The sequence below is a fragment of the Vulpes vulpes genome, chromosome 6 (assembly GCF_048418805.1).
Source record: "Vulpes vulpes isolate BD-2025 chromosome 6, VulVul3, whole genome shotgun sequence".
NCBI classification, from domain to species: domain Eukaryota; kingdom Metazoa; phylum Chordata; class Mammalia; order Carnivora; family Canidae; genus Vulpes; species Vulpes vulpes.
Genome location: NC_132785.1, coordinates 88,671,551 through 88,695,461, shown reverse-complemented (window position 1 = coordinate 88,695,461; position 23,911 = coordinate 88,671,551).

The window sequence follows — 23,911 nt, the reverse complement described above, 5'->3', positions numbered from 1 at the left end:
ATATTAGAAATTTTTTTCTCAATCGTTGTAAATGCAAATACACATCAAAATGTGCACTGCCTCTAGAAAGTATTAGTCCAACGTTGGTAGTTGTAGTCCTTACATCTCACCTCACATCTCTCCTCAACTCACCCCAGTTGGCTGACTTCCTCACCCCTCCACTGAAAGGCTCTTTCTAGGACACTAGTGATCTGCATGTTAACAAAGCCAATTGTTTCTTCTCCGTATTCATCTTACTCCACTGACTGCAGCATTCTGCAGTCACCACACCCTCCTAGAAGCTGCCTTACTGTCTGGCCTTCAGTTAGGCCTCACTCGATTGTTTTTCTCCTTCCTCACTAGCTGCTGCTTCTTGGTTGGTTTTTATGTGATTTCTAGATGTCGGCTTGCCCCAGTTTGCTTTACTGGCCCTTCCTTCTCTTTGTATCGACACACTCCTCCAGGTAACCTCAATCTGGCTGTAAAAGCCATCAGTATACCTGTCATTTCTGCTCTGACCTTTCTGGGAAGTTTCAGATGTAATATATTCAACTCTTTGCTGGACGTCTCTTGGATATCAAATAGGCAGTTTAAACATAATGTGGCCAAAAAATAAAATTCCAGGTTCTCCCTCTCGTAGTCTTCCATCTCAGCAAAAAGCTCCAACGTCCATCAGGTTGTTCAAGACCAAAAATTCACATTTTAATTCTTTGGCGCTTTCCCTCTTCATCCCTTCTTCTTGTACTTCATCAGCAAGTCCCATAAACTCGACCCCCAAAACATATCCTGAATCTGACCACTAATTTCCATCTCCATAGCCAACACCCTACTCCAAGGTTCTATCATCTCTTGCCTCTACTATATTAGATTCCTAATTGACCTCCCTTTGTCCTCTCTTGCCTCCTTAAATAAGATCAAGCCATTTCTCTTTAAAACTTTCCAAGTGATTCCCACTTTACTTAAAATTAAATCCCAACTTCTTAAACTCCTTATTATCACTTATAAATTCCTACATGATCTGAAATCTGCCTAACTGCTCCCTCAGGTAGTAGTACTCGCTCTCCTCCTTTTACCCTACTACACTCCCATCGCTCCTTGAATATGCCATACTCATTCCCACGTTAGAGAATTGGCATTGGTATTCCCTGTACCTAGACTACTTATCCACTTGTTTTCATATCATTCCATTTTGTCATTGATCTCAGCTTAAATGTTATCTCTTAAAAGTCCTATTAGAGAGTCATATTATCCATGATTTTAGTCTACTCTAAATCTCTGCATGATATTAAACTGATGTCCTTGTTTATCTGATTTGATTTCTTTCCTCACTCAATAAGAATATAAGTTTTAGGGCACTTGGGTGGCTCATTTGGCTAAGCAACCTACTCTTGATTTGAGCTTGTGTCATGATATTACGGTTATAGGATGGAGCCCCATGTCCAGCTCCACACTTAGCGTGGAGTCTGCTTGTCCCTCTCCCTCTGCTCCTCCCCACCATGCTTGCACTCTCTCTCTCTCACTTTCTCCCAAATACATAAATAAGTAAAATCTTTTTTTTTTAAAGATTTTATTTATTTATTCATGAGAGACAGAGAGAGACAGAGAGAGAGAGAGAGAGAGGCAGAGACACAGGGAGAAGCAGGCAGGCTCCACACAGGGAGCTCGACGTGGGACTTGATCCCGGGTCTCCAGGGTCATGCCCCGGGCCAAAGGCAGGCGCTAAACCGCTGAGCCACCCAGGGATCCCCAAATAAGTAAAATCTTTAAAAAAAAAGAATATAAGTTTCATGACAGTGGAAAACTCTATTTTGTTCACTACTATAATCTCTAAGGTATAGTGCCTAGCCACTATTAGAACTTAGTACGTAATAAATGCTCAATAAATATTTGTTGAATGAATGAATAAGGGAAATCATAATTATAGATATGCCATGCTTTTATTTTAATGTATGTGCTGTATTAAGAAAGAATATAAATATATTCTTATGTGTAATATAGAGATAATACCTCCTGTTTATACTTATAGGGTTGATAAGAGGATAAAATGAGGTTATGTTCATGAGTATTCCTTTTAAACTATAAATCATTCAAGACTATTAAAATTCCTTTTAAGGAAATTTTCTGTACAAAAAATGCACTTAGGACTAAAAGACTGTTAAGTGAAAAGAAATACCATCTAAAATATTTTCCCATTTTGTATGCGAATTTGTACCCCATAGGCAACTGCTATTAACATTTTCTTTTGTATGCTTTTGGAATTTTTTTGTGTACATAAACTATTCCATATATATATATTCCATATGTATGTGTGTATATAATACACACACACACACACACACACACACAGGTACCTGAATGGCTTAGTCAGTTAAGCAGTTGCCTTCAGCTCAAGTCACGATTTCTGGGTCCTGGGATCCACCCTGGTGATAGATTTCTGCATTAGGATCCAGGGAGCAGCTGTTTACCAACCAAGTATTTCAATATTTTAACAACTGGTGCATCTTTACCTTCACAATGTAACTGAAGACTTATCCCAGGCTAGGGCTGTTCCTCTCCCTCTGAGAGCTAGTTTTTCACTGTTCTGTTTTATTTCATTAGGTTTAGGGGGAAGAGCCACTGATGATCTAGCTTCACTGCTAGGGCTTACCACAGAAACTCACAAGGAAATACTCTTAAATTTAAGTTACTAAAACCAGATTAACCCTCCTAACTAATCAACCAAATCATGAAGTCCTGTTGGTTTTAACATCTAAACCCATCTCAAATCTATCTGTTCATCCCACTGTCATAGCCCTGATATATGCCATCATCTTTTTCTTCTGGAATCTTGAATGTTTTTTTTTCCTTTTTAAAAATAATAATCTCATTATTGATATATAATTCATGTACCTATAGCACAACATAGCCCTTTAAAATATACAATTTAATGGTTTTTAGTATATTCACAGTTATGCAACTGTCACTACAGTCAAATTTAGAACTTATTTATCACCTTAAACAGAAATTCCATGTACATTAGCAATCATTCTCCATTTCCTCTCAATGACCCTTTTCCCCAGCTCTCAGCAACCACCAATCTACTTTCTGTCTTTATGGTTTTGGGTACTCTGTATATTTCATAGAAATGGAATAATATAATATGTGGCCCTTTGTGACTAACTTCTTTCATTTAGCATAATGTATTCAAAGTTTACTCATGTTGTAGCATGTATCAGTACTCCGTTTCTATTCATTGCTAATTAAACTTTCCATTGTATGATTAGAACATATCTGGTTATCCATTCATCAGTCGATGGACATTTGATTTGTTCTACTCCTTAGCTGTTGGGTATAATGCTTCTGTGAACATTCATGTACAAGTTTTTGTGTGGATATAATGTTCTCATTTCTCATGGGCATCCACTTTGAATTGAAAGTCTTTATGATCTAAGAAACTATTGCCTAATCCAGGGTTTCCTATGTTTTCATATAAGAATTTTATAGTTTGGGGCACCTAGGTAGTTCAGTTGATTAAACACCAATTCTTGATTTCAACTCAGGTTGTGACCTCAGGGCAGTAAGATCAAGCCCCACATCTGACTCCACACTGGGCATAGAGCCTGCTTAAGTTTTTCTCTTTCTCTCTCTCCCTCTGCCCCTCCCCCACCTCTCTCTCTTTCTCTCTTAAAAGAATTTTATAGTTTTAGCTCATACATTTAAATCTTTGATTCATTTTGAGTTAATTTTTATATATGGTGTGGCTTAAGAGGTCCAACTTCATTCTGTAGCATGTGGATATCCAGTTGTCCCAACATCGTTTGTTGGAAAGACTATTCTTTCACCTTTGAATGGTCTTGGCAACTTTGTCAGAAATCGGTCATATATGTATGTTGTTTTATTTTTTTCCTTGAATTTTCGTTCTGTTTTGTTGATCTACATGTCTCCTTTGATGCCATTATCACACTGTCTTCATTACTATAGTTTTGAAATCAGGAAGTGTGAGTCTTCCAACTATGTTCTTTTTTTTTTTTTTAAAGATTTTATTTATTTATTCATGAGAGTCACAGAGAGAGGCAGAGACATAGACAGAAGGAGAAGCAGGCTTCCTGTGGGGAGAGCTTGATGCAGGACTCTATCGCAATACCCCGGGATCACGACGTGAGCCAATGGCTGATGCTCAACCACTGACCCACCCAGGTGCTCCATGTTCTTTTTAAAGATTGTTTTAGCTATTCTGAGACCCTTGAATTTCCATATAAATTTTCAAATTAGTTTATTGATTTCCATAAAAAAGCAAGCTGGAATTTTTCAAGAAACTACATGAAATCTGTAAATCAATTTGGAAAGTATTTCCTTTTTAACAATATTAAGTCTTCCAGTCTGTGAACATGGTGTGTCTTTCATTGATTTATGATTTATGTCTTCTTAATTTTTTTCAGCAAATTTTGTAGTTTTCAAATTATAAGCTTTGCATTTTTATTAAATTTTTTCTTAAGTACTCTTTTTCATGCTAATATTAATGCAGTTATTTTCTTAATTTCATTTTTTGTTTGTTTATTGCAGCTGTATGGAAATGTAATAGAATTTATATTTATCTTGTATCCTATAATTTTGCTAGATATGTTTATTAGTTATAATACATTTTAGTGGATTTCTTAGGATTTTTTTGTATGTAAGATTATATGATCTTAAAGTAAAGATAATTTTACTTCACTTTTTTTCAATCTAGATGCATTTTATTTAATTTTCCTCCCTAATTTTCCTGGCTAGACCTCTGGTACAATGTTGAATAGTCTTGATGTGGTAAGACTAGAAAAGTCTGTCTTGATTCCTATTCTTGAAAGCATTCAGTTTTCATCATTAAGTCTAATGTGAGTTTGGGTTTTTCACAAATGCTTGAAGAGGTTTCCTTCTGTTCCTAGGTAGTTGTGTAGTTTTATCATGATGGAATGTTGAATTATGTCACATGCTTTTTCTGCATTTATTGAGATGATCATGGTGTTTCTGTCTCTTATTCTATTGATATAGTGTATTGGATTAATTGATTTAAACCGACTTTGCATTTCTGATATAAATCCCATTGGTTATGATGTTTAGTTCTTTTTATATATTGCTAGATTTAATTTGCAGGTATTTTATTCAGGATATTTACATCTATATTCATAAGAGATATTGATCTGTAGTTTTCTTATGATATCTTTGTTTGGTTTTGATATCAGAATAATACTAGCCTGATAAAATGAGGTAGAAATTGTTCTCTCCTTTTCTATGTTTTAGAAGTGTTTTTGAAAAATTCTATTAATTCTTTAAATGTTTGGTGGAGCTCAACAGTGCAGTCTTCTAGGCCTGGGCTTTTTTTTTTGTGGGTAGTTTTTATATATTTATTTATGTTTATTTTATTTTTAAAGATTTTATTTATTTATTCATGAGAGACACAGAGAGAGAGGCAGAGACACAGGCAGAGGGAGAAGCAAGGAGTCCAATGTGGGACTCCATCCCAAGTCTCCGGGATCACACCCTGGGCTGCAGGCGGCGCCAAACCGCTGCGCCACTGGGGCTGCCCTGTGGGTAGTTTTTAAATTCCTAGTCCAATCTTTTGTTGTAGATCTATTCAGATTTTCTACTTTTTCTTGTGTCAGTTGGGTAGTTTGTATCTTTCTAAGAATATGTCTATTTCATCTAAGTTATCTAATTTTTTGGCCTATAGTAGTTCATAGTATCCCATTATTACCCTTTTTATATCTGTAAGGTCAATACTAATATCTCTTCTTTCATTCCTAATTTTACTAATCAATAATTCAGTAATGTGAGTTTTTTTCTTTTTTTCTTGGTCAGTTTAGCTAAAGGTTTGTCAATTTTATTAATCTTTTCAAAGAACCAACTTTCAGTTTCATTGGTTTTCTCTATTTAAAAAAAAAAATTCTCTGTCTCATTATTTCCTTCCTTTTGCATCTTCGGATTTAGTTTTCTCCCTTCCTCTTTCTAACGTATTTTAAGGGGGAAGATTTGGTTAATGACTTGAGATGTTTCTTCTTTTTCTAACATTGACATTGAACCCCTAAGTTACCTTCTAAACACTGCTTTAGCTGCATCCCCTAACTTTTGTCACGTTGTGTCATCATTTCATTGCTGTCAAGGTATTTAATAATTTTCCTTTTGATATCTTCTTCATCCATTGGTTATATAGAAGTGTGTTGTTTATTTCCACATATTTTTGAATTTCCCAAATTTCTTTGTCATTAATTTCTAATTTCACCCCCTTATTATCAAAGAGATACTTCCTGTGATTTCAGTTTTTCCTAATTTATTGAGATTTGGTTTATGGCCTAGCATATAGGCTAACCACAGAATATTCCAGCCCTTGAGAAGAATTTACATTCTTCTGTTGTTAGGGGAGTGCTCTATAAATGTCTATTAGGTCTAGGTGGTGTATAGGGTTGTTTAAATCTTTTAATTCCTTGCTGATCTGCTGCCTAAGTGTTCTATCCATTATTGAAAATGGGGTATTGAAGTCTCCAACTCTTATTGTTCCGAACTATTTCTCTCTTCAATTCTGACCATTTGTATTTCATGTGTTTTAGAGCTCTATTATTTATATCTTTATAATTGTTATACATTTCTGATCCGTTGGCTCTTTTATCTTTATAAAATTTTCCTCTATGGGATCCCTGGGTGGCTCAGCGGTTTAGCGCCCGCCTTTGGCCCAGGGCACGATCCTGGAGTCCCGGGATCGAGTACCGCGTCGGGCTCCCTGCATGGAGCCTGCTTCTCCCTCTGCCTGTGTCTTGCCTCTCTCTCCCCCTATGTCTATCATGGATGAATAAATAAAATATTAAAAAAAATGTCCCTCTAAATCTAGTAACTTTTTTGTTTTGTAGTCTATTTTGTCTGATATTAGCTTAGCCATTTGTTGTGACTTTCTTAAATTAATACTTGTTGTTAGAGCCCTGATAAGAGCCTTTATCAGATGGCAAGTTGCAGTTTAATGAAAGAACACAAGGGAAATTGAAATAGAGAAGTTTATTGCTCACAAGTCCTGAGAGAAGTACACATACACAGTATGTCTTGAGGGTCAGTGGGTAGAGTGTTTTGGGATTCTTGGGCTATGGCCAAATTGGCCAATTCATACAAACAAACAAACAAAAAAACCCAGAGTGTTGGTAAATTTCAGAGTTTTTATCTAAGGGGTACACAAAGTGAAAGTCCTAGGAAGAAGGTGGGGACTATTTATCATAAGGGCCGTTGAGGGAGTCCTATCAGGAGCTTACATTTACTTATGACTCTATTATGGGCTATTATCTAGGGCATACACTCACAGAAGGGCTCAAGGCTGATTTGACCACCTGCAGACTGCAGGCTGCTTCACCACCCCAAAAGGATGCCAAAGCAGCAATATTATGGTGTAACCCAGCTAAACTCTGACAACTACACTGTCTGTGAGATAACATCCTTAGTCTCACAGCTCTCTAAGCCAAGATTAGGAAGATTAATTATTCTCCTTTCCCATCTAGATGCAGAAAGACAAAAGTAAGGACCATTCTAAATTTATGAGGTTGACTTAAAAATTTTACTTTAAAGAAGCGTATTAAATATTTTATAATGTTCTCATTCATGCATAAAATGTTTAAATGAAACTTGAGAAAATTCTGAGTATTCAAAGTGATGCCATCACATGAAACCCCTAATTTAGACATAAGTGAAGATTTAGCCATCTGAAGGATTATAATCACTGGCATAATTACTTAGCAAGTTAGAGGGGATTTGTAGCTCAAGATTAGCTTAATATATGTTATTGCAGATGTCCACAAGGCATGAGGAAAGCTAAAGCCACAGACACCAGACTTAAATTTTGAAATGTCAACTTCAGAAGAAGAAAGAGAAATGTGTTCACTTAGCATTGAAATCTTTGACACAAGTAGCAGCTCTTCCTGCATAGATGGCCCAAGATAGAGAAAGGATCATAAATGATACGGGGTCAGGACAAGAAGAAATGCTTGAATGGACCCAGACAGAAATGGTTATCTGAGCATGCCATGGATGTCACAGTTTCCTTGCCCATGAGAATTGACAGTTAATATGGAACAACATTGCATATTATCTTATTTTTACCTATTACATTAATTTTAGTACGTTAAATATCAAAGTTTATATATGTATATTGACATACCACACATATTTAAGTATCTCTCTAAAACTCAGTAATTATAGAAAATGACCCTTAATTGTCGTTAAGGGACTAAATGCTTATATCTCTCCAAAGTTCATATGTTGAAGCCTTAACCCACCATGCAATGGAATTAAGAGGTGGGGCCTTTGGGATATCATTTGGTTTAGATAAGTTCATGAGAATGGAATCCTCATAATGAGATGAGTGCTTTTATAGGAAGAGAAAGAGGAAGAGACACCAGACTGGTTTTCTCTGCCATGAGGAAGAGGGCCCTCACCAAGAACCAAAACTGTCTGCACCTTGATCTTAGACTCTCCAGCCTCCAAAACTGTGAGAAATAAATGTCTGTTGTTTAAGCCACCAAGGCTATGGTATTTTCTTATAGAAACCTAAGCAGACTATTACAGTCATTTTTAAAAATTAAAAGGAGCAAGCCCATATGCTTTTGGTTTTGGGTTTTTTTTAATTTTTATTTATTTACTTGTTTTAATGAGAGAGAAAGCTCATGTTGAGGGTGAGGCAGAAGGAGAGAGAGAGAGAGAGAGAGAGAAAATCTGTAGCGTGACTTCACACTAAGTATGGAATCCAACACAGGGCTTGATCCTATGACCCTGAGATCATGACCTGAGCTAAAACCGAGAGTTGGATGCTCAACCAACTAACTGAGCACCCTGGTGCCCTTGCTTTTGGTTTTTAATATTTCCATTCTGAATATTTAGATCAACAGTGTAGGGGGCAATTGCTTTCACAGAAGCCTAATTATTAATTATGTACTGTTCCCCAAAGTTACCTCAACTAAATTAAATAATAGACATGATCCCCACAGTTTCTGTGTGTTCAGACTTTAGAAATGACTTAATTCCTGGGAGTTCTGGCTCAGGGTCATTCATGAGGCTGTTGACAAGGTATTGCTCGAGGGACATTCATCCAAAGGTTTAACTGGTGCTGGAGGATACACTTGCAAAGTGACTTTCATGTGCCTGGTACATGGAAGGTGCTGGCTGGGGGAGGCTTCAGCACCTTTCCAGGAAGGCCTCTTCATAAGCTGCTTGAGGTTTTCATGACCAGCTTCCTCCAGAGGGAGCCATCCAAGAAAGCGAGGCAGAAGCAGTAATGTCTTTTCTGACCTGGCCTCAGAGGCTACTGACTGTTGGTCACTTCCACCACATCCCATTGGTGCTAAAGGTCAGATCTATTCATTGTGGGAGAGGACCACATGAGTGTATGATACAAAAAGGTAAGGATTACTGGGGGGTATTTTGGAGGCTGGCTACCACACCTTACAGCTCCATTTTAATGGTCATGATAGGTTAGGTCTGGTGGCTAGGAACCTGGTTCTGAAGTCAGACAGACCAGTATTCCAAACTTAATGGCACTACTACTTACATTTTCCAATCTTCTGTTTCTTATCTGTTATATGGAAATGATAGATCCACCTCAAAAGTTTGTTGTAAGCATTAAATGACTTACTGTGCACAGAATAATCGTTTCTATCAGATCATATCATTTCCCAACTCAAAATCTTCAGACTTAGGGCAGCCCTGGTGGCAGAGCGGTTTAGAGCCACCTGCAGCCCAGGGCGTGATCCTGGAGACCCGGGATCAAGTCCCATGTCGCTTCCAGCATGGAGCCTGCTTCTCCCTCTGCCTGTGTCTCTGCCTCTCTCTCTCTCTCTCTCATGTTGCTCATGAATAAATAAATAAAATCTTAAAAAAAATCTTTAGACTTAGAAATTCAACTGGACTACCAGATCCTGACCTACCTACAACTAACTGACTTAGCCACTCTCACTATTGCTGCTGCTACTACTGGCACCACCACCAACTGATCTTATTTCTTCTTACTGTCTCCTTTCCTCACTTCACTCTATCCGTTGGTCACCTTTTCAAACACACTATGCTCTCTCCTACCTCAGGGCCTTTGTAGTTGCTAACCCTCTGCCTGGAACACTTTTCCCTTATGTTTTCATAGATCATTTGCCTACTTCATTCAGGTCTCTACCTAAGTGTTACCTCCTCAAAGACCTTCCCTGACCATTTCTTTTATCCCTTAATCCTTCTTCAGTTTTTGATTTATATCACTTACCACTACTTGATATTATATGTTTGCCTATTTTGATTATCATGCCTTTCCTTCATTACTGTGTCACTTCCATGAGGACTGCATCTCATTCACCAACTTATCTTTACTCCTTGGAAGTATGCCTGGCAGGGTTCCTGGGTGGCTCAGTCAGTTAAGAATCTGGCTTTGGCTCAGGTCATGATCTGCAGGAAGCCTGCTTCTCCCTCTCCCTCTGCCTGCCATTCCCCCTGTTTGTGTGATTGTTCTGTGTGTGTGTGTGTGTGTGTGTGTTAAATAAACAAATTATATCTTTTTTTTTTAATTAAAAAAAAAGTATGCTTGGCTTACAACAGGTGTCCCAAAAATATTTGTTTAAAAATTAAATAATACATATGAATTATTCAGCACATTGTTTGACCCACAGCATCATGAGAATTCAATAAATCTTATCTGACTTCAACTTCATCATCATCAACATCTCATCAGCAACATCCTTCCCATTATCTTGACCGTCCTAATCTCTCACATATATATGTACTTTACAATTTTCAAATTCCTTTGTTATTTATAGAGAGTATTTATAATATTTTTAAATCAAAGCTATCATTGTGTAGCTATAGTTTTTTAAAAAACACTTTATTTATTTATTCATGAGAGACACAGAGAGAGGCAGAGACACAGACAGAGAGAAAAGCAAGCTCCCTGCGGGAGCCCAATGTGAGACTCAATCCCAGGACCCCGTGATCAGGACCTGAGCCAAAGGCAGACGTTCAACCACTGAGCCACCCAGGTGCCCCTGTGTAGCTATAGTTAAAATGATTTGGCAGGTAATAAAACTGGGAAGTGCAAAGGGAGGATTTATCTCCTATACATGACTTTTTTTCAGATGTCTCTACCTGAGAATTGGTCTTTTCCTCCCAAATAAGCAGGCTTTGCTAGGGACAAATGGTATGTTATGTGCAGATCATTTTAAGTTCATTTAAGATTTGACTTTTAAAAGAGTCTTTAGAGATTGGATAGTGCCCTGGATCTTTCTTGACCAAACTCTGAAGTAGAGGATCATGTTTTATGACTCTTTGACCTTGGAATTGTCCTAGAAGGTTAGTAATTTCTTCCACACACTCACTATCCCCTTTACCCTCACAGATCCAGATCCCCATGCAAGGTGGCTTGCCTATATTGCGCCTTCATGTTAATTTGAAAACGGCAAACTTTTGTCCTGGCAAAGGAACCCTACTAGGGACCTGATTTGGTGTGGACAATAGCCAGGGCACATGGCTTTGCCAACAAAACACAAGCTGACTTTGAGCCCAATTCGGCCCTTGGCTGGAGGCCCTAGAGCACAATAGCAGGCCAAGGACATCTCTTGTTCCTTCTGTGCTCCTTACAGGCTGCACATCTCACTATCATTCTAGGAGATGACTACCCTGCTAAATCATACCGAGTACAGCAGTCTTCACTGAGGCGGTTTAGTACAGTGGGGACTTCAGAGTGAAACATTTAAGAGTGAGTGTTCTAAAGTCAGATGCCCTGGTCTTGAATCCTACCAGTTAGTAACCTGAGACCTTAGGCAAGTGATGTAATCTCTCTTGTCTCAGTCATGGGTCATTGTGAGGATTATATGAGTTAATATATATAATCTATACTCAATACATGTTATTTGTTAATATAAGGTAGCCTGGAAAACCTAAGAAGGTTGTACAAAATGCCTCCTCATGCATTTATGAAAATGCAGTTCCATCTAAGACTGCTTCACTTCAGTGCCTTCTACTCACCCTTTCTGGACTCAGTGTTGAGTCATTCAGCAAGCCTCTGAACACTTACTGTGTGTAGTGGTAGACAAAAACATTTAAAGAGACACTCCCCAACCTCAAAGTATGTTCCCTAATTCTCAAAAAGTCCATCAAAATAAGAGAATGCTACATAATGTCCTAAAACAAATATGACCATATCAGGAAGCATGGCATAGGCCTCCTGGTTTACTGGCATGGAGTCATGCTTTAGAGATAGATCATCTCTGAATTCAGGCTTCTTCACTTATTGGCTGTGTGACCTCACCTAAGTGACTTGACTTCCATGAACTTCAGCTTTTCAGTAGATAAAATGAGGGGGGAAAGTTTTAAGGGTTATTGTAAAGACTGAGATAATTTTAGAACAAAAGGGATCTGGCACATAGGAGGTGACTATTTAGTGGCAGCTTTCATCCTTACAGTATTTTCTGCTGTAAAGTTCTGTGATGGCTCCTAATATCCCACAGGCTAAAGTCAAGATATATCATATTCCAGGCCTTTGGGAACCGAGCCCCACCCACCTTTTTACCCACACCTTTCACCTTGCACTTTGTAGCCTAAATACATAGACCGACTGTGATTTCCAAAACCTGGTATTACACATACCCCGCCTGTGCATCCAGTGTCCCCTCTATCTAGAGGACCCTTCTTGCCTCTTTTGCCCAATGAACTATCACTTTTACATAACACATATATATATTTAAAGAAGAGTAATAAAATGAACATTTTCTTACCCCCAGCTTAAGACACAGAAATAGAAGGCCCCTAAGCACCCCACACTTTTTTAAAATCAGCATTTGTGATATTTATATTTTAAAAGCATGGCAGTTAAAATCCTTATGTTCATGTATCACCTATGCCATGAAGAAACCAAGGAACTTAAATGTGGCATAAAAGCCATACTAGTCACTCTGCAGAAATGTTGTTAGCAATTAAATATTCAAATGCAATTTGACCAATATTATAGAGAAAAAATAATATTTCAATATTTTAAATTTAAGCAGCTTTTTTCCTACTATGTATTGCTTCTTTTGAAAACCTACAGCACAATTCCTTTGTTTAAAATAAGTATGGTGGGTTTTTTTCCTTGCTTTTTTGGGGGAGGGGGCGGTGTCTTAGGTTTTTCTTGACTGGTCATAAGGAGCCACTAGGTGGCAGAGGATGCTTTTTTGATAGCAGGGAGAAAACATTAAAAAGAATTTCAGTAGGAAATAGGTTTTGGAAAACATAAAAAGCATCACACTGTAGACTTCATAGGTTAACATGTTATTCTAGTGCCCCATGGCCTTGGGATTAACAATTTTGGCTTACTGCCATATTTTAGTAACAACCACAATAATACCAAAACCACAAAGATTTATTGAATGATTACTGTATATATCTGGCACCAGACTAAGAGGCGCCCACACATTATGCTGTTTAATACTCACAGAAGCTAGCAGAGGCAAACACTGTTGAGCCACTCTTTGCAGAAGAAGCCGAGTCTTGAAAAGAAAAGAAACGATGTGCCTGAGACAGTGATAAGTGGCAGAGGTCAGATTCAAACCAGGTTTGTTGGATTCCAGAGAGTGAGGAATTAACTACTTCACAGATTCTCAGCACTGGGAGAATATTTAAATCTTTTTGGGAGGATTAACTGCTCTATGATATAATTAGTTTTAGACATGTGTTAAATTCAGATATTTTCTAATATTTTAGATGTCACATTCATATCTGTCAATCTAATCCTTAAAGACCTTACAAAATAAAAAGTTTATTAAGGACTTCACAACCTCCTATCTCTTTTCCCATTTAGTAACCATTTGAACCCAATTCCTATACATCATGTTTAATCTATTCCCTCAAAACCTCCTTTCCATTATACCTGTATGTCAAGAAAAGACAATTTATGAATGAAAGCCAACTTTTCCATTGTTTTATAGATCTTCCTCTAACTAAAAATTTTTAAGTTCCCTGCAACAGTGTAGTTTGTAGTTTACAAGAACAATATTTTAATGGTGTCCATGACCACACATAGAAAATAAAGTGAAATCGGGATCCCTGGGTGGCGCAGCGGTTTGGTGCCTGCCTTTGGCCCAGGGCGCGATCCTGGAGACCCGGGATCGAATCCCACATCAGGCTCCCGGTGCATGGAGCCTGCTTCTCCCTCCGCCTGTGTTTCTGCCTCTCTCTCTCTCTCTGTGACTATCATAAATAAATAAAAAATTTAAAAAAAAATTTAAAAAAAAAAATAAAATAAAGTGAAATCAGATGACCCAGTCATTAATAGTTTTTGCAATCCATTGTATTCATCTTCAGAAAACTACATATTCTAAAGCCTGTAGCTGACATAAGTTATCAAAGAAGCAATTTTTAAAAATTTCCTCAATAACAATAGCAGTTTTAAAGATATACACTGTAATGGAAAAGGGAGAAACTATAGATACAATATTCCTTAATGGTAAGCTTTGTGGCAATATGTAACTGTTACATAAATCTGAAATGGGGCAGTGATCATGTAGAAATTTCATAAGGCTATGGCTAGTCCTCCTTCTAGTTGGTAGAGCTTTAGTTGGTATCTTATCCTTGTGTTTCCTTTATAGTTTTCTTCTTTGGAAAAAGAAAAGATTGGGGGAGGGGAGAGCAGTGAAGGTGATATCTCATATCTACACAGATGTTATTTGAATAAAAGAAGGAGCATCTCCAAATCCTCATGTTCTTGGATATGAAAATGGGAGTGCAGGCCAACAGAAGGAAGCTTGAATCTCATATGTCTTTATTACTCATTAAATTATGATATTATCCTCAAATCATCTAGATTGAATGATGATACTTTATATTACATTCATAAAATGCTTTATAGTTTAGAAGATGCTTTCAAAAACATCAGCTTATCCCTTGCAATAGAGAAGGGAGAAAAGCTAACAGATGAGCAATTAGTAGTTCATTGGATGTTGGTAGTTTTTGGATGTTAAATTTAATACTTATTTGTATTGTCACTTAAACTAGATTTTAGTGTTTATTATTTTTCATTATGAAGATCTTCAAATTACAGTAGGCAAAATGAAAATTCAAAAATACTACTCCTTTTTTAGTTTCATTTTATTTTTTTTAAGATTTTATTTATTTGTTCATGAGAGACAGAGAGAGAGGCAGAGACACAAGCAGAAGGAGAAGCAGGCTCCCTGCAAGGAGCCTGATGTGGGACTCCATCCCAGGACCCCAGGATCACAACCTGAGCCAAAGGCAGATGCTCAACCACTGAGCCACCTAGGTGCCCTGGTTTCCTTTTAAATATTCAAACTTTATGTTGGTCAAACTTAAATGTATACTATGTGTACATTTTAAATGTCCCAATAAGTTGTGACTTATTATTCACTGTGACTATATATAATGGAGAACTTTTCTAAAAATAAAACAAAATAGATAAATAAACCTTTTAAGAATCCAACATCATAGGAATTTGGGAGGAAAAATTGTTATCACACTGATTATAAATTTCACTGACGACTCTTTAATATTACTATTTCCTTAAGCTAAAGAAATAAATAGAAGTATGTTAGGGATTAGCAGTTTACAGCTATTTACTGTCACTTACTTGATTAATTGATTTTTCATAAGTGGTTACCAGCCCCCTTTTTCCTTTCCTTTTTTTTTAAAGAGGTCATGCTTACCTAGAGCAATTTTGAGAGTCTTTTTATGTCAGAAGAAATCTCTCTTCTGATTTTACAATTTAAAATACAATGCATTTAGAATGTAATTACCCTGCATACTATTATTTTAGCTACTTATTTCCTCTAGCTGTTAGATAATATTCCACTCTATCCATTAATTGTTTAGGAAGAGATTATCACCTGCATTTCTATTTTTTGCATGATTTGATTTGTGTATATATGGTTATGCAATAAATCACTAAGAGCCAGACATTTTATATATTTGTACTGTTCTCCCTTTCTCTGAACCTCTGTAATGCCTTTTGTCTTCCTACTAAAAATTGCTATTTTTAGTTATCCAATAAGCATCAGGAGCCATCTCTCCACTGAAAATAGTAATGTTGTTTTAACAAACAGGGGGCAGCCTTGGCAAAAGCATCAAAGATAAAAAAAATTCATGTTATGTAAGACTATTTCCCTTTTCCCAATATACTAGGATAAGTAAAGCTGGCTGCTACAACAATCAAATCTCAAAATGTCAGTGGCTTAACACAATAGAAGTTTATTTTTGCTCTTGTGTAAAGTGTGAGGAGGTTGTTCTGGGTTGGAGGACAGCCTCCAGTGTAGCCACTCGGAAGCTGTCTCCTTCCCATGTATGGCCCCCCATCTGCTAGGATCCCAGACTTCTTTGCTGGATCTTCTGCATCCAGCTGGCAAATATAGACTGGGAAGAAGTGGAGAATCACACAGAAAGTTTGTGACAGGCCTGGAATGGCCAGCATGGTTTTGCCCTTGTTCCATTAGCCATAACTGAGTCATGCACAAGGGAGGCTGGGAGATGTTGTTTAGCCATGGGACAGAAATCAAGGAGGTTTTGTTGAACATGTGGCAGTCCTTGCCTAGTCCATGGTAGTAGTCCTATGAAAGAAGTTACTTTCAACAACTCTCATGTTTACCTTGTGCAGAAGCAAGTTGGGCTTGAGGCTGTAGGATTTTCAAGCCACCTCCTTGCCCTGCCACCATTCCTAATCTTTGAACCTTTATAGTGAAATCTTTCCCTGAGAGGCCTCAAGTGTTAGATGGCTCTCAGAGGCTTTAGAGCAGACAGTGGTTGGGTAAGAGTCATGAAAGCAGGAAAATGGACATCCAGTAGGTAAAGCAGGGGCTCAGATTTACCTGACTCTGCTGAGCGCAGTGCCCAACACCATAATGAGAGCTCTACTGCTATATTTCCAGCTCTCCTCTGAATCCATTTTTCCAGTGAGTGCCTCTAGTGCGACCTGGCCTCCACCTCTGACAGCCAGAGAATTCGTTATCAACGTGGCCCATATTCATTTGTAGAATGAAAACTGAAAAACTGGACAAGAAAATTAGTAAGGTTAGAGGTTCATTAAGCAAATGTATTAATGCATAGTTTAATGATATTTGCAATAGATTAAAACATTGTTTTTAGCCTTATGCCATGAAGGACACTTGTGCAAGCACTGAATTTGGTAACTGGGTTGTTGGTTGTTGAAAATTACATCCAAGTGTATTGATCACCTTTTTAATCTTTGAAGCTGACTGAATGTGAATTTGATTTGATAGCTTAAATTTGAATATGTCATGAAAGGGTCTCAACCTCCTTTATGGGATTAAAAGAAACCTCTTCTGTTAACTTATTTTATTGTTGTTACCATGGAGACCACAGGAAGCACATAAATGTATAAATCCGTAACTCAGATGAATTAGCCTCCAAGCAATGAATGTTCTTGTACTTTATTTGCTTCAAATGGTTTTTGAAATGATTTACATTTTTGTCAAAAATGAATATGGATTTTTTTACTTGCCTGAGTTTCATAAATATGCAGCCCAGGATCATAGGTTATAAATATAAAATTAATTCACTGAAATATTCATTTTATGAGCCTAAAGTTATGAATTAGTTCATCACAAAAACGTCATAACAAAAAAGCAATTTAATGCTATCAGCTGCTTTTATCAGTTGCAGATCATTAAAATGTGCAGTTATAATGAAAAATTTTATATATAATATCAAGATTAATGTTAATATTGTATTCAAAATTACCTAATATTTTATAGGACTTATATTATATCTGTTCTCAATCTCAAAATAATAATTATTTCAAAAGATACATATAAAATGAGAACCACTAAAAGTCATACCAGAAAGTAATTGTTGTCAGTGTAGGGTTAGTAATGGTTATGACCAGCAATATTTAATTAATTCTCATAAAATACTCTTTGCTTGAATGGTAACATTTTCTTCCCCTAAATATTGTGTCTTTCTCATTTGGAATTATGACTGACTCAGAAATCTCTGTGAGGATTTTGAAGAAAATATGGATTTAGCCTAAATGACTGTTATAAGTCTATAAATTCATTCATCTTAGCCAGAAATGACTTCTATAAATTTAAGAAGAGTAACTTTGCATTGCTATTCTCCACTAAGAATATTCCACAAAATTCTGCTTGTAAGCCTAAGTTCAGACACAGCCTCCTGCTGGGGAGCAAAGGAGAGAAGAAGCCGTCCTTTTCAGCTTCTTGGAGTGTCCTTCTAACCAGTCTTCTATCCATCAAGGCTGGAGAATCATCCATTCCTCCCTAAAATTATCCTCCCCACTAAAGATCTACAAAATAGTTTTTGCCACAACCAGTGATAAGAATGTAAATAGAGATGCATTTGGGGTCCCTATGGGCTGTTGTAAGTCTACACTCCCCCATCAGAGAAGCAGGAAAACTTTGGAGACTAAATTTGCTATCCCAGCTCAGCCACAGATCATGGAATCTTAAGGAAGTCACTAAACTTTTACTACATCTCTCTGTTCCTCAGTTTCTTCTTAATGTAAAATGGGGATTACTTACCTCATCAATAGTGGTGTGAGGGCTAATCTGTTTATAAAAGCCAGTTAAATTTCCAGGAATTTTACATGTTACTGTCAAACACAGTCCCTATTAAAAATTCAGTTGTATAATTTAATAAATGAGCTGTGTTAAATCAAAAGTAATACTCAAAACTTACCACTTCCTAATTATTTTACTGCATTTGACCATTATCTATGTTTTTAAAGTTACTTGTATCTATTGTATCTGTATGGCCCCAAAGCATATAGCAGTGGCTGCTACAAATTTCTACCTAACCCCCATGTTCAGTGCATCAGATTTGTAGCTTAAAATTAGCCATGGTGGGGAGTATTTACACACGGAAATCAACAAATGCTACAAATCAGGCTTTTTTTTAGAGAGAGAGAGCTGGTTTTTAAACCTTTATCAGTACACCAGAGCATCACTCTTCACAGTGTTTTTAAGATTTGTCATCCTAAAAAAACATATATTGAATATGTTATTGAATGTATAATATATGGTAAAATGTAAATATGTTAGCTATGTGTGTATATATAAAAACAAAATAGCATGGTGGATCCCCAGCACTAAGCAGTGAGTCTGCCAAGTAGCAGGCCTCAGATAATCCCAGCTCTGTAGATCTACCTGAGGGCTGGCCAAGAGAGTGTTGTAAAAGCTACACAGGATATACACGTGCAACCACTCTTCTGTCCTGATTCCCTTAGGATCACAAGAAAGGTTTTAGAAAATGTCCTGAAGAGTAGATTTGTTTAAATGACCTCAAGCAGCTGTAAACAGCTATAGACTATTCTGTGAAGAAGTATGCAAATAAAATGCTTTACTAAGACTTTCCTTTGTCCTCAATTCTGGAAACCCTTCATCTTTGCCCTTCATCCTCTAAGTTATATGCCTAGTCAAGACCTTTTGGTGTGGTGATTGTTATCAAACTGGGTCTGGTTTTGAGAATCAGGTATTCATCCTGTTTGTCAATCTAATGACCTTCTATGGTTCATTTTACAATTAGAATTCCCTCTGCCCCATGGCCTAATTCAGTTTTCATTAGTTTGCCTTTTAATGAAGAACTTTGAGGTTTAGTTTTTACCATGTCTTGGATGCGTTCTATTTTAATTTTAGGTTACCATTTTGTCCTAATTCAAACTAACAGTAACACCTGAATTTTGAGTTGCAGTTGAGTATGTAAAAAATACTGATTTGCTATGGCATAGCTACCTATAATTATACTTTTAGTCAACAGTCATTTATAGACTCTAAAATTTAGAGAGAACTATCCAAAGGATTTTTATTTATAACTCTTGCCACAGTCCCCAATGATCTTCCTAGTGAAGATGATCAAAATAGTTCGGGGATCTGTAACTGGCTCTTTTATTTGTGCTACTGGGGCTAATGTATCTAAATATGTAAACCTGTATCTTCAAATATTTGTAGATTAAAAAAATGAAATTTTAAGATACAAACTTTTTTTTTAAAGACCTAGTCCCTTAATTTTTTTTTTTAAATCAAGTATTTTATCTCAATTTTGCTGCCCAAATCATCTTAAATAGGCTATGGATTGACATTAACCCACCATCTGGGGCTATTTGGTTGCTTTTTAGGTTAAAGATGGCCCTCTTCAGGGCTAAGTTATTTGTCTAATTCAGCCCCTGCTATTGTCCCAGCTGCAAAGCAGATGGTGCAGTGAGCAGAGGGCAGCCCCAGGGAGCCTGCCTTCCATTGCATCTGCTTACACACCACCACATACACTCTCTCACTTAATTGAGGGCTCAAAAGCATTCTCTTCTGTCTCTACCTCCCCTACTCCCAATAGATACATGAAATATTAATTTGTATGTATGTGCAATAAAAGATAATAGAATGACTTTTACACAAAGTTGAAAAAAATTATTTGAGTTTAGGGAGAAGGCCTGGGTTAGAAGTCCTCTAAAGAACAGGTGTTGCAGTGTGTTTCAATGGTGGACCATCTGCTAGGCTATGGGAACCTGCTGGGTACAGCTGGCTGCCTGACACATCAGAATGTCACTGATTAATACATCACATGAAGCACATTAACACTATAGTTGTAGGAAATGGTGCCCGATGTGGTATGAAGCTGAAATTAAAAAGGTAGATCTGTAACTTTTTGGTTCTGCTGATGTGGCCTAATGTAAGATTTAGTGTGTCATATTTGAGAGTATAAGTAATACCCATTCCATTCACTTATTACATTTTTTGTATATCATGAAGATCCGATGACATTAATCTTTCAAAATGTAAAATATCCTTTATACAATGTAGTACAATCAAACAATATTCTACCTGAAAGCACATCTCGTAAAGATCAGATTATCTCTTTAGTAAAAGATCCTTCCATCTTAACCCAGATTTTTTTATAGTATCACCAGAATTCAATATTCTATTTCATGAATGTAGTATATATCCAAAATGCATTACTTTGTCTTAGCTTCCTTTGAGTGGCATTTCTGTCTCATAGAAGTTATTCATATTTTTGAGGAAAGGAGGAAAGTAGGTGTAGAACCATTTGCAGCCATTATATTGCTTTTTGAAGTATGTTATGTGTTATCTAGTGATCTGTCTACTACTCTTACATCTTTCAAACAGGCTGGCAAAATACTAGTAGTGCTCTCCATCTTGAAATAAGGTTGACAGAAACTGAAAGAAACACTTCACAACTACTGGGGAAAATGTTATAATCAGATTATAATTTCTCTTTCTGAAGGGAAAACACCATTTAGACATAGGAAATAGGCTGGAAGATATAAACTGAGCTCAGGAGCAATGGGATCTATAATACATTGGCAGCTCTTGGTAATCTTCATGAAATTAGAAAATCTCATCCCCATGAAAGAAGTTATATGAAAACAGCCACGTTCTGTGTTTTCCTTTGTTGGATCTCTCTAGTTCTCATAGGAATTCTATAAGTGAATCATAGTGATATGCTAATAGTCCTAGAAACAAGAAGCATCATTGGTAATATTGTTGGTTTATGCACATTTATTGCAAGTTCCATCTCAAAATTCAAGTCATTGTCTGGGGCTTTGCTTCTCCTACTTGCAAAGCATATAGGAGCTGAGATCAGACCCCTGGGATTCAGGCAAATTCAAATGCATCATGGGCTCCTGTCTCATCATTCTGAGCCTCAAGCCACAGTTGGTCTGGGGCTTCAGAAAGCAGCAGTTGGTATGGAGAGAGAAGATGGACAAAGAGAAGGAGACAGGCAGCATAGGCCCAGCAGCCACTGTCCATGGGAAGAGCCCATCCTGATGCTGGACAGGAGAGAAGAGTTCTTGCACTCTTGCAGTTGGACCGTAGAGGAGGCTCTATTTATATTTACACAAAGTCTATAGAATGTATATTGGCACATTAGCAATTCCCTGCATAAATCAAAATCCAAACTCTCAAATGAAAGACCCACTTCTCTTCACAAAGTGCTACAATGTGCCAGAGAATCAGTGGGCTTCTCCCTGCATCATCAGCCTATGATGATGATCAGCTTTCAAGACAATCGTCATTCATAAGTAAAAGAACATTTTAAGGATTTGTTAGACACTCCTTTGTGAGATGATATGCTTCAACAGAAATCCTGGTTCACTCTGATGAAATGCAAGGTTTATTAAAATTAGATAAACTAAAAATAGTCCTAAAAACAAACAAAATAAGTTTAAGATGCTGCATGCATCTTACTAAGAACAGAAATCTGAGCTGTATTCATTAGAGGTATTTTTTTACAAAACCAAGGGGAGATATATTAAAATAGAAGTTTGAGCAATGGCTCACAGCCAATTTTATATCATTTGGATTGAGAACAAATTGTGTCCCATCTATCATTAGAAAAGAACATATCCTGCCCAAATGGGAGGCTGGGTAAAAGTGATTTATGAGGTACTTTTGAAGAAAACACACATTCTGGAAAACAAATGAGAGAAATCAATGAAACAGCTGTAAAAGGTGACTATTAGAATTCAGGAATGGACCCTGCAAACTGACACATGAGCCTAAGATGAATAGGTGAGAGAATTTATGGTCGATACTCATCTCAGGCTCTTTGTATTCAAATGATCTTAGCTAAGTAAGTTTCTGCTCTTTCATTTTCCCAACATATGAAACTGTAGCTGCCCGTGACCTAAACTTGAAGTTTCATCTTTGTATGTGTTCAAAAAACAATACAATTCTCAAAGAAAAATCACCCACTAAAAGGAGATCTCTTGGCCACCTAGAACCTTCAAGTTTAGGAACACTGGCTTATCTGAATTGATGTCTAAGGAAATGGTAATGTTTATTAATCTGGAAACTAGTGCCATCTGCTAGCACTAACTTCTAGGATAATGCAAGAGATGTGTCAGGTATTACACTAGGTATTTAATGTAGGAAATGCAGAGTACATCTCCATTTTTTTTAGCTGGTCTGCAGTGACACATTATCTGCGCAGAGTAGTTATGATCCTTCATCACATCTCTCATCTCATGTCACAGCCTTCTCTCCTGCCACCAGCAGCCAGTGGTACAGCCTATGTTAATATGATATTAAAAGCAGCAAAGAGTAAGAAGGAACTAGCTCCAGCTGGGGATAGAGACTGTGCTGCTCTTCACCATACAATTTACCCCTACTCCTGACCTGCCTTTGGCATGGCTCCTCCTGGAGGAGACTGGCCAGACAGCAGGTATGTCTGGACTTCCTAGCCCTCTGCCATGCTATGTGCTGGATGCTGGGAGGCATTCATTCCATGCAGAGATGCACACTGTCCCCACCATGGCTTTAAGAGGTCTCCACTCTTCCAGGGACACCTGGGTGGCTCAGTCGATTAAGTGTCTGCCTCAGCTTAGGTCATGATCCCAGGATCCTGGAATCCAGCCCCGTATCAGGCTCCTTGCTCAGGGGGGAGCTTGCTTCTCCCTCTCCCTCTGCCTGCTGCTCCCCCCTGCTTGTTCTCTCTCTTTCTCTCTCTGTCAAATAAATAAATAAAATATTGTTTTAAAAAAAGAGGTCTCTCCTCATCCTCACATCTATTTGAGAGGTGACTTCTGTGCTCAAATACTACTGAAACCAGGGAACACACACAGGTAGTTTTAAGCTGACCACCAATATGCATGGCATGCCCAAGAGTCTACCATTTCTGTTTTAATACTAATTTTTTAAAAAGTGCTCTATGCAAAATTGTTTAGCCAAGAAAAATGGACATTTCTTTCTCATTATGGAAAAAAAAAAAGAGTGCTAGACTTTAAACGTGATAAATGCATGAACTGGCCCCATCATTAAATTTCTTAAGTGACAAAGGAGGGGCACCTGGGTGATACAGTGGGTTGAGCGACCAACTCTTGGTTTTTGGCTTAGGTCCCAATCTCAGGGCTGTAAGATGTGATACCACGTCGTGCTCCACACTCAGCATACAGTCTGCTTCAGATTCTTTCTCCCTCTGCCCCTCCCACTTGTGCCCAGATTCTCTC